Below are 15640 nucleotides of genomic sequence, written 5' to 3'. Positions count from 1 at the left end.
TCAGATTCCACCAGTTTAAGGGATCCATACCACAAGATTGTCCTCATTACAGATGCAAATTACAAGAATCGTGAGACTAGGGTACCCACACTCTGTCTGAGCTGGCTACAATGATGAGGATTCCTACAACCTCCTCCTTCAGGTTTGATTATTTCTAGAATGGCTCATAGAACTCAGGAAGACACTTTACTTAACTGTCATTGGTTTATTATAAAGAATACAATAAAACACAGCTAGATTAAGAGGTACATTGGGCTAGGTCTGGAAGGATCCTGAACACAGGAGTTTGGGTGTGTCACCCTCCCGGCATGCTGATGTGTTTGCCAGCTCCGAAGTTCTGCAAATACCCTTGTTTAGGGTGTTTTTGATGTTCTCGCTTTTTTTTTTTTTTTTTTTTTTTTTTTTTTGGACATTTTGCTATAGAAAAGGGGCCCTAATCCAGATCCCAAGAGAGGGTTCTTGGATCTTGCACAAGAAACAATTCAGGGCAAGTCCGTATAGTGAAAGCAAGTTTATCAGGAAAGTGAACGAATACAAGAATGGCTACTCCATAGACAGAGCAGCCCTCCCTGCCACCCCCCCCTTTTTATTTTTTGAGACGGAGTCTCGCTCTGTCGCCCAGGCTGGAGGCAGTGGTGCGATCTCGGCTCACTGCAAGCTCTGCCTCCTGGGTTCACGCCATTCTCCTGCCTCAGCCTCCTGAGTAGCTGGGACTACAGGTGTGCACCACTGCGCCCGGCTAGTTTTTTGTGTTTTTAATAGAGACGGGGTTTCACCGTGTTAGCCAGGACGGTCGCTATCTCCTGACCTCATGAACCGCCTGCCTTGGCTTCCCAAAGTGCTGGGCCCGGCTGGTTGCCCATTTTCATGGTTATTTCTTGATGATATGCTGAACAAGGGGTGGATTATTCATGCCTCCTCTGTTTAGACCATATAGGGTAACTTCCTGATGTTGCCATAGCATTTGTAAACTGTCATGGCACTGATAGGAGTATAGCAATGAGGACGAACAGCCATCACTCTCGTGGCCATCTTGCTTTTGGTGGGTTTTAGCCAGCTTCTTCCCTGCAACCTATTTTATCAGCAGGGTCTTTATGACCTGCATCTGGCGCTGACCTTCTATCTCATCCTGTGCCTTAACCATCTGAGAATGCGGCACAACAGGTTTCAGCCTCATTTTACCCAGCTCCTATTCAAGATGCAGTTGTTCTGATTCTCAAGACACTGACACTTTCACTACATAAGCATGATTGATTACATCAATGGCCATTAGCTATTAACTCAACCTTCAGCCCCTGTCCTCTCTTTGGTAGTTGTAGGATGTGGCTAAAATTTTTAAGCTTCAAATCAAGACTTGGTCTTTCTGGCAACCAGACCCCATCCTGAAGCTATCCAGAAGCACCTCAGTCAAAAAGTCATATTATTAGCATATGAAAGTCACTCATCACTCAGGTGATTCCAAGGGTTTAAGAAGCTGGGTGCCAGTAGACAGGAACTAAGCCCAAATATGTATACATATATTTATTTTGCCACAGACATGGAATTTTAAAATGTAGTTAGAATGGTTTACAAAAAATGATAATTACTAGGAAAGAAGTTATTTTTATATCATATGGTCATAAATGAGGGAAACTTTGAATAATAAACTCGTCTTTAAATATTGAACTATACTGGGTTTTGGAGGTAATAAAAAAGAAAAAAATATCCAGTGTTTCCTAAAACAGAGTTGACTCACTTCCTAAAATATCTGTTAACTATTATACTCATATATATGAAATAGGCAAACTTCCAAAATGATTCTAAAATTATATTTTGAGATATATATGACTTTAGCTTGCTTAATTTATTTTTGTTAGTTTGAGTCTTTTGGCAGAATAGATACTTTGGGTTTCTTTTTCTCAATTTCCAGATAGTGAAAAATTTATAATTTAGCAAAGCATTACTCTTATTAATGAAATAATTTACGCTTGCATATTATGAGGGTTTTCAATAAATTATGTAGTACATGGTAACTGTTATATATGACTGTGATTTTTTTTTTATAACTGTGAATGGTGGATTTATATAGTATGTTCTGTATCCCATTTTCTCCTTGGAAATCTGCAATGTTGAATTGAAATGCATGAAATTTAAGATTGGACTCTTTCAGCCTGGGAGATGTTGAAGGGACAACATCAGTTTTCATGGCAGTTGTCTTATTCTTCAACTGCTGGGGAAAACAAACCAAAAAAAAAAAAAACAAATAATGAAAGGAACAAAAAATTTAGCTTCTAATCAGGCATCCAAGAAATCTCTCTTTTGTCTCCCATTTCAGGAGATTGAGAAGAAAATGGATGAAATAAAATGATTTTACAAACGTCTTATGATGTTAATATTTCTTAGGGAGCAAGCTATTGAAATGTCAGAAGTTGCTAAAAGAAGGGGATATATTTGGGAACAGATTACATTGCCAGTTTTTCATTGTTTAGCACATTTTATAACCCTCCCTAAAGAACACAGCTTGATAACATTACCAAATATAATCTGACATGAGCCAAAGAGTAGAAAGTAATTCCTACTAGGATAGAGTACAGTTATTAAACATAATCAAAGTAATGCCCTGATCATGTTCAGTGGTTTGGGAATGCATCAGAGATAATCATAATGACATAAATACCTAATTGGTCTGAAAGGAAAGAAAAAGTGACACACAAAGTGAGAGTCTTGGATATGCCCCTGGTTGAACAGAGATGATATGTTCACCCTTTGGAGAAGCAATGAATCCTCATCGAAAATGGGTTAGGATATCAAGATTGATGACACCACACACATACAAAAATGAATCAATAGATTTATCCATAACACAATGAGGCTTTTGAGAGAAGCAGGGGAGGCTCCCAAGGATGTCCTAGAATGGCTTGACAGAGCAAGGATAAATCACTAGTCTGGGCTTTTATTGGGGTTAAGAGTGGGGTTAATGTGATGGTTTCCTCATGAAATCCAGGGACCATGTGATTTGAACTTCTTGCCAGTGCCACAGGAGATAGCATATAGCTTTCTGATTGGTTTGCTCAAATGTTGGGGAAAGAAGAGAAGAGGAAGAGGGAAGGATTCAAATTGTCTGCAGTTTAACATTTAAAATTGAATTAGCCTTTCTATTACAATAGGTTTATTTGACAAGTCCTGTACAACGGAATCCTGCTTAGGTATGTTAGGTATGCAATACACCTTATCCCCAAGGGAAGGGTCCTTATCTAGTGACCCCACCCCATGTACCACCACCAGCATAGCCACTAACATTCTGGTCTAGAAGAGGAGTTTTGCCACTGATAAAAGGGGAGGAGACCTAACTGGGTTTTAATGCTCAGATGCACATATTTTCAAGAAAAATAAGTAATTGTAGTGCTCTTGCTTGTAGTGGTTTTGCTTCCTCGTGGAGTATAGGTGAAGGCTTCAGTGAAACATCCCTTTTAGCTGTTTTTATTTTTTCTCCTTTTAAGATTTTTAAAATCATATTTTCTTTTCTGGCCTTTTTGCCCATGGCCTCCTTTTAGATATCTTACTCTGCTTCCTCTTCTTATTTTTGGGAATATTTCTCTGTCTAGACTCACATGGTTGTTTCAGCAAGGGCTGAGGATCAAGCATACTTTGTAATCCTATTGCCAGTGGTACCACTGTTTATAAAGTGACGTGAAAATTTAAATAAGGCCTTGGAGAGAGTATGTATACAATATTTTGGCATGCCTATTGTTGCTTCCATATTGTCCTGTTAGGTTGATATGATAAACTGTCATCATAACTAGCACACAGTAAACAAGACTAAATACTTCTCAGTCACATATATATGATAATATTGTAAATGAGTCATTGGATACAACTTAGCACAGTGCCAGACATATAGCAAACCTCAGTAAATGATAGCTAATATTATTAATATTATTATTATAACTAGCACATCTTGTGTTTTTGATTTCATGGTCATGAGAATAGAATGAAGAAAATCTTGGCTTGCTATCAAGGAAAGATAGATATATTTATATATACCTTTCTGTATGTGTATCCACATGATAGATAGAGTTCTGTGACACGCTCCGGTATAAACCTTTGGAAGAAGCTATGCTAATCTCTCAAACTCTCAGAATGTTCATGTGGACGTGGGAATGATGGCAAGAATGTGCCAGTAAGTGGTGGCAGTCATGCTAAAATAATACAAGAGTGCAATCTGGTCATAACTCAGCACAGAAGAATCAATAAATGTCCACAAGCAAGTCTAATAGTACCCTATGGATCTATAGTATTTATACTTCTGTTATTCTTCAAAGCATCTTGTGAAGTGAGAACCATGTCATGCTCTTTTAGAAGGAGAGAAAGGCTAAGGCACCAGAAATCATTCAGTTTGTTTCATTTATTTCATTACACGCATGCATTCAATTTGCTTATTGGGTGTGCTTCAAAGCAACATGTTAGGCAAGAGATATACAGATATATCTGTAAGTCTATAGGTATAACTGTGTGTGCATGTGTATAAATAAATATAATAAATATATAGATTTAATAAAACACAGATAAGTCCTGACCAAACTCAAGCTAGAACTACCTATGCTGTTAAATAGGCAAATGAATCTAAGAAGTTTTACATTTGGATCTATAACCAGAATTCTTTTCCAAACTTTAGGCTTATATCTGCTATTTTAAAAAGACATATCTTAACATTTTAAAAGACAAAATATGCAAAAAAGAACCCTTGACCTCAAACCAGCCCTGCACCCCAAAAAGCTCTACCTATATAATTTCTTATCTTATTAACACATCTACTTTCCAGTTGCCCAGCCCAAAACCTGGGAGTCTTTTTTAACTGTTAGCTTACTTGCATACCACATGTCCAATCAATCAGGAAATATTGCCACTGTCTTCAAAATATATACAAATTTATCCACCCCACACTATTTCCAGTGGTTCTGGTCACTACTATATTTTACCTGGATTTCTACAGTAGCCTTGTGATTTGATTCTCTACTTCCACCTTTGCTCTTTCTAGTCAGTTTTCAACAAAGCGGTCAATATGATCCACTTAAAACACGGGAAAAAACAAAAAAAAGAAAACTATAGGCCAATATCCCTAATGAACATAGATGCAGAAACCCTCTACAAATATTAGCAAACCAAATCCAGTAACAGTACATCAGAAAGTCAATTCATTGTGTTGAAGCAAGCTTTATTCAGGGATGCAAGGGTGGTTGAACATACACAAATCATAAATGTGATCCACTACATGAACAGAACTAAGAACGAAAACCATATGATAATCTCCATAGATGCAAAAAAAGCATTTGATAAAAGCCAACATCTCTTAATGATAAAACTCCTCAACAAACTGGGAATAGATGGAACATGCCTCATAATAATAAGAGCCATCTATGACAAATCCACAGCCAACATTATACTCACTGGGGAAAGGTTGAAAGCATTTCCACTAAAAACTGGAACAAGACAAGGATGTCTGCTCTTACTACTCCTATTCAAATGGTACTGGAATTCCTAGCCAGGGAAACCAGGCAGGAGAAAGAAATAAAACGCATCCAAATTGGAAAAAGGAAATCAAATTATCTCCTTTTGGTGAATGATAGTACACCTAGAAACCCCTAAATGATAATCGTGACCAGAAACATTGGAAATAGTGTTGGGTGATTGAGTTCGTACATATTCTGAAGATAGTGGCAATATTTCCTGGTGGATTTTATATATCAGAATCCTATACCTAGAAAACCCTAAATACTCTCTTGGAAGTCTTCTAGACCTGATTCAGTAAAATCTCAGCATACAAAATCAATGTACAAAAACACTAGCATTTTTAAACAATAACATTCATGCTGAGAAACAAATCAAGAACTCAATCTTATTTACAAATGGCTATAAAAATTATAAAATGTCTAGGAATACAGCTAGCCAAGGAGGTGAAATATCACTCTGCAAGGGGGACTATAAAACACTGATGAAAGAAATTGTAGATGACACAAATAAATGGAAAATATACCATGCTCATGGATCAGAAGAATTAATATTGTTAAAATGATCATATTACCCAAAGCAGTCTACAGATTCAAAACTATTCTTATAAAATTACCAATGCCATTTTTCAGAGTTAAAAAAAAAAATCCTCAAGTTCATATGAAACCAAAAAAAGCCTGAATAGCCAAAGTAAGAAAAAAGAACACATTCGGAGACATCACACTGCCTGACTTCAAATTTTACTATGAGGCTATAGTAAATAAAACAACATGGTATTGATACAAAGATAAACAGATCCACCAATGGAACATCATAGAAAAACAAGAAATAAAGTCACATATCTACTCAAAACTGATCTTTGATAAAGTTGACAAAAATAAACAATGGGTAAAGAACACCCTATCCAGTAAATGTTGCAGGGAAAACCGTCTAGCTATATGCAGAAGAATGAAACTGGACTCCCATCTCTCACCATGTAAAAAACTAAATTAAGATGGATTAAAGACCTAAATGTATGATCTGAAACTATAAAAATAATCTAAGAAAACCTAGGAAAAAATCTTCTGGACATTGGCCGAGGCAAAGAATTTATGACAGAGACCCTAAAAGCAATTGCAACAAAAACAAAATGACAAATGGGATTTAATTAAACTAAAGTGTTTTTGCACAGCAAAATAATAATAATAATAAATAAATAAATAATAGACTAAACGAATAACCTACAGAATGGAAGAAAATATTTATGAGTTATGCCTTTAATAAAGGACTAATATTGAGAATTTATTAAAAAAAAAAAAAAAGTAAAAACTAGGCAAAGGCCCTGAACAGACACTTAAAAAAAAAAAAAAAAAGAATACAGTCAACAAACACATGAAAAAATGCTCAACATCAATAATCAGCAGAGATATGCAAACCACACTGATATGTTATGTGTCAGAATAGCTTTTATTAAAAAGTCAAAAAATAAAATTAAATGTTGGCAGGAATGTGGAGAAAAGAAAATGCTTTTACACTGTTGGTGGGAATGCAAATCAGTTCAACCTCAATGGAAAAACGTATGGAAATATCTTAAAGCACTAAAAATAGCACTGTCATTCAACCCAGCAACCCCACTACTGGGTATGCACCCAAAGGATAAGAAATCATTATATTAAAAAGGACACCGACATTCATACATTTATCACAGCACTACTCACAATAGCAAAGTCATAAAATCAACCTAAGTGTCCACAAAAAGATACTTAGTTGATTAGATAAGTAAAATGTGGTGTATAGGTTCACCATGGAATACTATGCAGCCATAAAAAAAGAATGAAACAATATCCTTTGCAGCAACGTAAGTGGAGTTGGAGGCCACATACCAAGTGAGTTAACACAGAAGCAGAAAATCAAATATCACATGTTCTCACATATAAGTGAGAGCTAAACAAAGGGCACATATGGATATAAATTTGAAGAGAATACACACTGAAGACTCCAAAATGGGGGTGGGAATGAGAGGAAAAGGTTTGAAAGATTATCTGTTAGGTACAATGTCCAATATTGGGGTGATAGGTACACTAGAAGCCCAATTCCCACCATTAGGCATGTAATACCCATGTACACAAGCACATGTACCTCCTGAATCTAAAATTAAAATAAATAAATAAATATTATAGATCATATTCTCTTCAAAAGTCTTCAAAATCTTTATGCTTCACTCAGCAGGAAATACAAAAGGCCCTACATCCTCTGCTTTCCCTCCTTATCTCTCTGATCTTACCTCCTACTAATGTCCCTGATCAACATGCTCTAGCCACAGAGGACGCCTTATGGTTTTTGGGACATAAGAGGCACACTCTCACCTCTGACCTTTGTTCTAACAGTTCTCTCTTTCTGGAACATTTTCCCCCTAGACTTTCATGGAGCTAACTTCTTCACCACCTTCAAGTCTCTGCTCGGACTTCATCTTATCAACAGAAACTTCTTATTAAAATTATAATCTCTTTTAATTTTAAAATTAAAAATTATGGTTTCAAATTACCATTGCTCTGCTTGACATTTTTATTTTTTCTTTATAACACGGATCACCATCTAACATAATTTACTTTCCAAATGATATTTATTGTTTATCATCAGTCTCTCCACAACTAAGATAAACATTCAGGAAATCTGGATATATATCTGTTTTGTTCACTGATGTTCAAGTTCCAAATGCCAAGAATATAATCTGGCACATGATAGGCATTCAGTAAACATTTATTGCATGCATAGGAAAGCCAATTGGTAGCAGAAAGAGAGGAAAATCGATTCTGATAGAAATAAACATACAGAGACAGTTGAGGCACTGTAAATGGAGAGCTGTATCATGCACATTCTTAACGTTTTGTTGCTTATACAAGCCTTAGATTTAAAAAGAATTCTATTCTCCAGCCAATAAAAGTTCCTCCTCATCGATGTTGTAAAAGTTGGGTTCTCTTATACCCAGGCACATCCTTACTTCTAACCTGCACTACCTGAAATAACCTGTTCCTGTGATCAACAATGCCAGGCAAAAACACAAACAAAAAATATCCTAGACTATGACACGAAGCATCTACAAAATGTGTTTCAAAATAATTTTGGCTCTCAATATACCATGGGCTTTTTATATCTATAACTGAGTAGTATTCATATAAGAGACTTGATCATTAAATCTATTCATTAATATTCATCCATTATAAAAGCATTTTAAAGTAGACTAGCATAAAGATAGCTGGTTGCAAGATTCAGAATCAGCAATTCTTAGAGTAAACTTATTTTTATTTAAAAAAGCAAACTCAGGGGCTATTGTATGTGGTGTTCTTTTTGAAGCCTGAGCTGAAATATGAAAGTAAAATACACCAATTAATCAAAACTTCTTTAACCTTTCAATGTATGTACCATGTTTATACCCTTGTGTTCTTCATGTCCTTATGTAATTAAACATTATATCTATAAGGTCAGATATACTTTTTGCTTGTTAATTGAATAACCTTGAATAATTAGCTCTCTACTTATGTATGGGTGGTTTTTTTTCCCTTTTTCCTTTGAACAGCTTCACATTATGGTGTTTAGCATTTGCAGTAAGATTTCAGGATAGTTCTTACTTTGACTCTCAAGTATTGAGAGAAAACTAACTTTGTCAACTACAATTTGTCACATCAAACTTAATCCATTTAATATTCCAAAAAGGCTCTTAAAGTTTCTAACTTCTTAAGAACATGCAATACCTAACTGCTTATGTTATGGTGTATTTTTTCCTTTTTCATTTTTAATGATAATTTTCATTCCTGCAATCCCTGAATATACAGATAATCCAATAGTAATGAAGTGATTGAGTGCTTACCTTTGTGGGGTGCATTAGATCTTTCAGGCCACTTAGGTCCATTTAGTAAATTGCTACTCCAGTGCATTAAGTGCAACTCCAGTAGCCTAAAATTGTTAATGCACTTAATAATTTGGCACTTGTAATTGCCAGTGATGGTAGTACATTTGCTTTCAGATTCTCTTAGTAATGATTATGAAAAAAGAATTTGTGCCCAAAGAATTACATGGTTGGTCATTAGAATTATATAGCCTCTTTAAAATTTATAATAAACCCCTTTGCCATCTAATACTAAATAATGGATACTTCAGAAGATGCTGCCAAAGATTTTCTTTCTTCTCAAAATGCAAAATTTGTTCCTCTATGCAATAAAAGAAGCCACATACCTATACTCTAGTAAATAAGTCAGTGCTACATTTTCATGTTGTCTTTACATTTAACTGCATCCACTGTGAAAAACCTCATGTAAAAGTAATATATTCTATGTTATGGAGGGAAACGGAAGTGTCAGGGTACAATGTTTCAATTATGTAGGATGAAAGAGTTCTGGAGACCTAATTGACTGCATGATGACTATAGTTAATAATACTATGTATGCCTGAAAGTTGCTAAGAGAGTAGATCTTAAATCTTTTCAACACACACACAAAAGGTGACAAATATGTTAATTAGATTGATAGTGGCAATTGTTTTACAATATATGTATATAAAAAAGTCATAGTGTTCACCTTAAATATATACAATTTTCATTTGTCAGTTATACCTTATTAAAGGTTAGTAGGAAATGATATCACAGAATGAGAAGGAATTTGGCAGTTCCTTCCAATAGCTGAAATACTATACCTTCCCAACCACAATGCAGAATGCCACATTTAAAACTCTACAGGATTTTTTTTTCTTTAAGCATCAAAATTTTTTACTAAGAAAACAATGGTTAGTTTTTATCCAAATTGAAGGCATAATCACATATTTCTAATTTTCTATGTTGCACGAAATGACTACTCAGTTATCAAAGGCAACCATGGGTAACAAGTAATTAGTTTTAGTCAATAGACTTCCCTTATGGCTCATTTAAAGCCACCCATTATCTCTCACTGCCGTGTGGCTCACCTTTGTCAACGTAACAATCAGAGAAGCAGCATCTTTAACATGATGCGCTTTCCAAAGCATAAGCACATGTTACAGACGATCTAATTCACCCTCCGTGTTTCAATTCTAAAAGTTCAGCAGAATTCACCATGTGTTTTCAGGAATCCTAATTTCTTGGCATTTCACTTCTTAATTAGTTGGTGAGAGGTAAACCAAGCTCTGTAATCCTGAGAGGAATTGATGTAAGGGCAGTGTTTAATTGGAGGTTTAAAATCACTCAGAAATTGCTGTTATCCTTAAATATATGGTGTCCTTCCATCATGTTGGTGTCATTTAATGAACTGATATAGATCAAGAGTCAGCTTATAAGCTAGATAATGAAACCACTTTGTTTATGCTTTGCTTCTGTAAATTTTCTGCTGCACTCTGTGAAGAGTTTCGTCTCTGTCAAGTATAAACATAAAATGGCTTTATTTTACCTGTAACTCTTACCCACTCTGTTCTGTTACCATTATTTTTGCTGAGCATCAAGATCACTGTTGAATATTTTAGTCCGATTCCATGACTTGTTATTCACCTTGGGTTATCACAACAATGTGATTCAGTTACTGCGATTCTATCCTACAGATTTAAAATGTAGATTCGTATTTACTGAATGTTCTTCCCCTTCCCCACTACCAGGGTAAGTAAAGCCCCAGTAGCATGCATTGTAGGGTGGGTAAACTTGGTGTGCTTCTCTCAAAGTGGCCTTTCCACTGTCCTTGCTCTCGGGGGTGAGACAAAAAGGAAGAGGGAAAGATGACTGTTTTTCAATGTCTGTGGCAATTTATCTAATTCTTATGATCACTCATACGTAACACAAGCAGCCACACACTGGAGATGATAAAGTTGTGGTCCTTTCTACGGTGGTCATTATCTTGAGACAGTCAAGTATAAAGGGGTCCCTGGGGAACTCCCCACCGGCCTGTGCACTGGGAGAAACGGGTGGAGCTACAGTAAGTTTGCACCTTTTGCAGTAGGGAGGAGCGTGGCCTCTCCTTTTCCAGGATGGGAACCTGGGATTCAGTCTGCGAGATGAGGGCCTGTTAACAGGAACCCCTCTCTGGCTTTGCTGTGTTGTTTTTTCCTTTTACCTTTTCACCCAATAAATTCCGTTTCTCCCACCCTTCTATGTGTCTGTGAGCCTAATCTTTCCTGGTTGTGTGATAAGAACCCAGCTTTTAGCTGAAGCAAGGAGAAAGTCGTCCTACAACAATCTCTTGTGTAGTTTATAGGATCAATGAGAAGAAAGGCAAAAACTTCCTTGAGAAGACACTTAATTTTAAACAGTCTCTCTAGGCATGGGGAATTTATTTTGGCTTGGGCTACATCTTTCACTTGCCTCCCCAGCTCGGGGGCTTTACATTGCATTCCACTGTATGGATCCTCTTGCTCTATGTTGCAGTAAGTGAGGCAAACTTGCTCTACAAACTTCACCTACTTCTTATGTCCCAGATCTGGGGAGCTACAAATCCCAGAGATCTATCTTCACTACCTTTCAGGAACCTACACTGCAGAAATAGTCTTCAGTCAGTCAGTCACACAGTATTACTAAGTCATCTTGGCTGAAATGGCACCTCACAGACCTCAGGTGTGTGCTTCTCTGGGTTGACTGGATGCTTCTGAACTTTTTAACTATTAACTCTTTCGGTTTGTGTGTTTGTTTGTTTGTTTGTTTTTTAAGAGACAGAGTCTTGCTCTGTCCCCGTGGCTGGAGTGCAATGGTCCAATAGTGGCTCACTGCAGCCTCAAACTCCTGGGCTCAAGCAATCCTCCCAACTCAGACTCCCTAACTGCTGAATTACAGGTATAAGCCACGTACCTGGCCCTATTTATTCATCAATAAGAGCTGTGGACAATACCTTCAGGTCATGGTTCTCAAACTACGATGTTCATGTTTCATTTGGCGAGCTTTAAAAAATGTGGATGATAGTTTATTTTAAGAATATGTACTGAGTTAAGGACAATTCAAAAATATGGGCCTCACTTGGAAAAACATACAGTGAAAAACAAAAGACTTGAGAATACAGACTGCCTCAAAGCAGACCTCGTAGTTCTGGTTGTGATTACAAGGTAGCTCAGCAGAAATCTGTGGGGTTCTATCATCTATATGCATAGCATGTCTCTCCACATCTTCTCTCCTCTCAGACATTATAAACTACTTTTTCTCTTTCTTTATTATCAATATTTTTCCCAACTTTGTAGCTTCTCATATTTCTTAGAATACCTGCTCTAGAGTGTTCCTTTTTCTACAACTGAAAACAACTAACTCTAAACTCAGCCCCACACGAAGCTAATATTAGACAGAAAGATTTAAGGAACCCTGACTCAAAATGTTGGGGCTTAGCCCCAAGTTAACATTCTTGCCATTTGGATCTTTGTTTGTGCTGTAATTCAATGGAATTTAATTTAATAACCAATTAATTAGTAAATGCTTTGTGCTTGACACTGTTTGTTCTAGGGATAAATTTAAATAAGGAGTTCACAGTGTGAGAGAGAAGACAGATGTCTAAAGAGTACTTATAAACAAATTAGGTAGTTAGAGTATATTTTGGGAAAATTGAGGAAGCCAAAACTAACTCAGCTAAGAAGTGCATCATGGAAGAGGGAACACATAAATTGGGTCTGATAGGGTGATTAAATTTTGAGTTGCTAGACTGAACTTTGATCCCTTCAGTAATAGCTGTCTCCCCCAATGTCCACTCATCTCAGAGGACAGGAAGAATTCTAGGGCTTTATTTTCCTAAAATGCTCAGCATTTGCCAAGATTCAAATCGATAAAACATAATATTAAATTAGAGCAAGACAAAATAATATAAGCCATGCTAATAAGTGATGAGGGAACAAACCCACATGAACATAAAATAATAAAGATATTTTAGTGGAAAACAGCAAAAGACAGCGTATTGAAAACCTAGAATTTAAGAAAACGAATATGTATGCATAAGGCCATTTTGTGCAGAAAGAAAAGAAGATACCTTGGAAAGGAAGATATCATGAGCGAAGTTTATAGTCAAGAGAGCAAAGGATATATTAATAAAATCAGTAATGCAAAGACATGGGAAGAAGAACTTATTGGTAGAATTTGCTTACTGATCAGATTCAAGACAGATAATCAAGCAAAGAAAGATAGGAGTTGGACTCTAAAATTTTGGATGTTTTCTCTGGAAATACAGATTGGAGAAAAGTTTAAAGATAAAGGCAATTGACTTCTCTATATTTAGAAATCAATTAGAGTTAAAATTATGAAATTTATTTTTCATATGTATGTGCCTTTTGGAGAGAGAGACAAGGAGTCAAAATCAGAAAACATTGGTCAGATTAAGTAAATAATCTGAACACCCAGCTTTGAATTGGTAAACAATATATAACAAAAACTGAGTTAATTTGCAAGTAACTCACACAGAACTATAAAGATTTAAGTGTTCTAAATGTAAGGTAATTGCTTGGATACTAACTATAATGTTCACGCTACTTATTATAGACAGCAATTCAATTTTTGATGTAATAATTTTCTTCTTTCTAAAGGTATTTAACACATCAGAAGTTGTAAATGACGGTAAATACATCTCTAATTTTTTTATAGCGAAAGTGTGAGAGCTTACCTGCAAATAGCCCCTTTTATCCATCTTCTAAAACAAAATATGGTGCATAAGAGAAGTGAGATATGTACAATAATCAACACACCTCATATGAATTTTAATATCACAATTTTTATATTTTAAAATTCTATTAAAAATCAGTTATTGTTTTCTATCCTAGCATAGTTGTTTGAGAGATATCTGATTTTGAATTATTTCTATACATGTGCAATTCTTGATTTTTATTTTTTCTGTTCCTCCTATTAGGGGAGAAAGAAAGAAAAAAGATTTATTTTTAGGTAATTTTCATTCATTTCATTTGATACAAATGAATGCTTTTTTTCTCTTTATTTCTTTGTCATACATCATTTCAATTAATTTCTTAAACTGTTCTTAAACCTATGAAGAGCAAATCATCTTACAACATCTTAAAATTCCAATGCTTTCCTTCTCCCCGGCTTTATTATTATTTTTTATTCATAGCACTTGTCACAATTCAACGTGTAAAGCAGTATATTTTGTTTTGTTTGTGGTGGCACAGGTGGTGGTTTATACTTCTATTAGAACGTAAGCTACATAAGTGTAGGTATTTTTGTCATTTATCCTGTTGTGTTCTTAACACATAGAACAATGCCTGGCTCATAGATGCCACTGATTTGTTGTTGTTCTTATTATCAAATGAATAGGAAGACAGATACATTCTTGAACCCATCTATTTAAAAAAAGCCCATTACATTTGTGAATAGAACCATTTTATTACAACTTAGAAATTGATTAAACAAAAATGAAACAACTTTAACTATAATATCACTGAAAATTGTCACTTTACAGAATCATTCAATCTGCAGAAATTTCTATAGATTGGGGACACAATGTGGTTGAAACAAAATACAGGTAGTCCTCTAAATCCAATGATGTTATTTCTAGGTTATTTTTCCTTTATACTTGCAACACAACCCTGGAAGGTTTGCTTGCAATAGCTAATCAGATAAGTATTAATTTACTTAAGGATAAAGAAAGTCAGGCTTGTAATAGCTTCTTTAGAAATGGGCATATTTACCCAAAGACTCTTTAAATATAACTTCTTTCTCAATTGACTGCACAGCATCACAGATTTTGTTAAGCTCCTGGTAAGTATATTTCTTTTTTGAAATTAAATTTAGGTTTTGGGTCAGAGCTAACCTCACAAAAAGATAGTTTGCTTATGTTATACCCCCAGAATTTTTAATACACTTGCCTTATAGCTCTAACTAATGATTTTGCAAAATATCAGATCTGAGAGAAGTGAGGGCTCTGAGCAACTGACTTTGACAGAGCCTCACAGCATCCTTTCTCCAGAGTGTCTGCATTCCCTCCATTCACGACCACCATATTTTGTCACTATAGCAGTTTCACCAAATAAAGGGATACTGGGTTCATGGGCTAAGAGTAGTTTGTGGAGGCAGAGTTTTATCTTATTTTCAATGTGATTCTCCTTAATGTTGCAATGCAAAACCAAGAGTAGATCCAACATTCACAAATACTGGGTGGGTGGGGTATATTTAAGAAACATTTTACTGAGAATTGAATAGAGCTACTGCAAGTATGCACGTAAATATTTCATTCAAGATTTATTACTG

At 35.6% G+C, this 15640-nt stretch overlaps 1 long non-coding RNA gene across 1 annotated transcript in view; it reads left to right on the top strand.

Annotated features, from left to right (window-relative positions):
• The first annotated feature begins 19 nt into the window (after window positions 1-19).
• Window positions 20-15640, top strand: part of LOC105481876 (uncharacterized) — a 29416-nt gene continuing 13795 nt past the window's right edge. The window contains exon 1 of the long non-coding RNA XR_987235.3: window positions 20-142. This is a non-coding gene — a long non-coding RNA (uncharacterized lncRNA). The remainder of the gene's footprint in view (window positions 143-15640) is intronic.

Source organism: Macaca nemestrina, chromosome 7, assembly GCF_043159975.1.
Source record: "Macaca nemestrina isolate mMacNem1 chromosome 7, mMacNem.hap1, whole genome shotgun sequence".
NCBI lineage: Eukaryota > Metazoa > Chordata > Mammalia > Primates > Cercopithecidae > Macaca > Macaca nemestrina.
The sequence above is the reverse complement of the archived record's forward strand: the minus strand, read 5'-3'. Positions and strand labels throughout refer to the sequence as shown.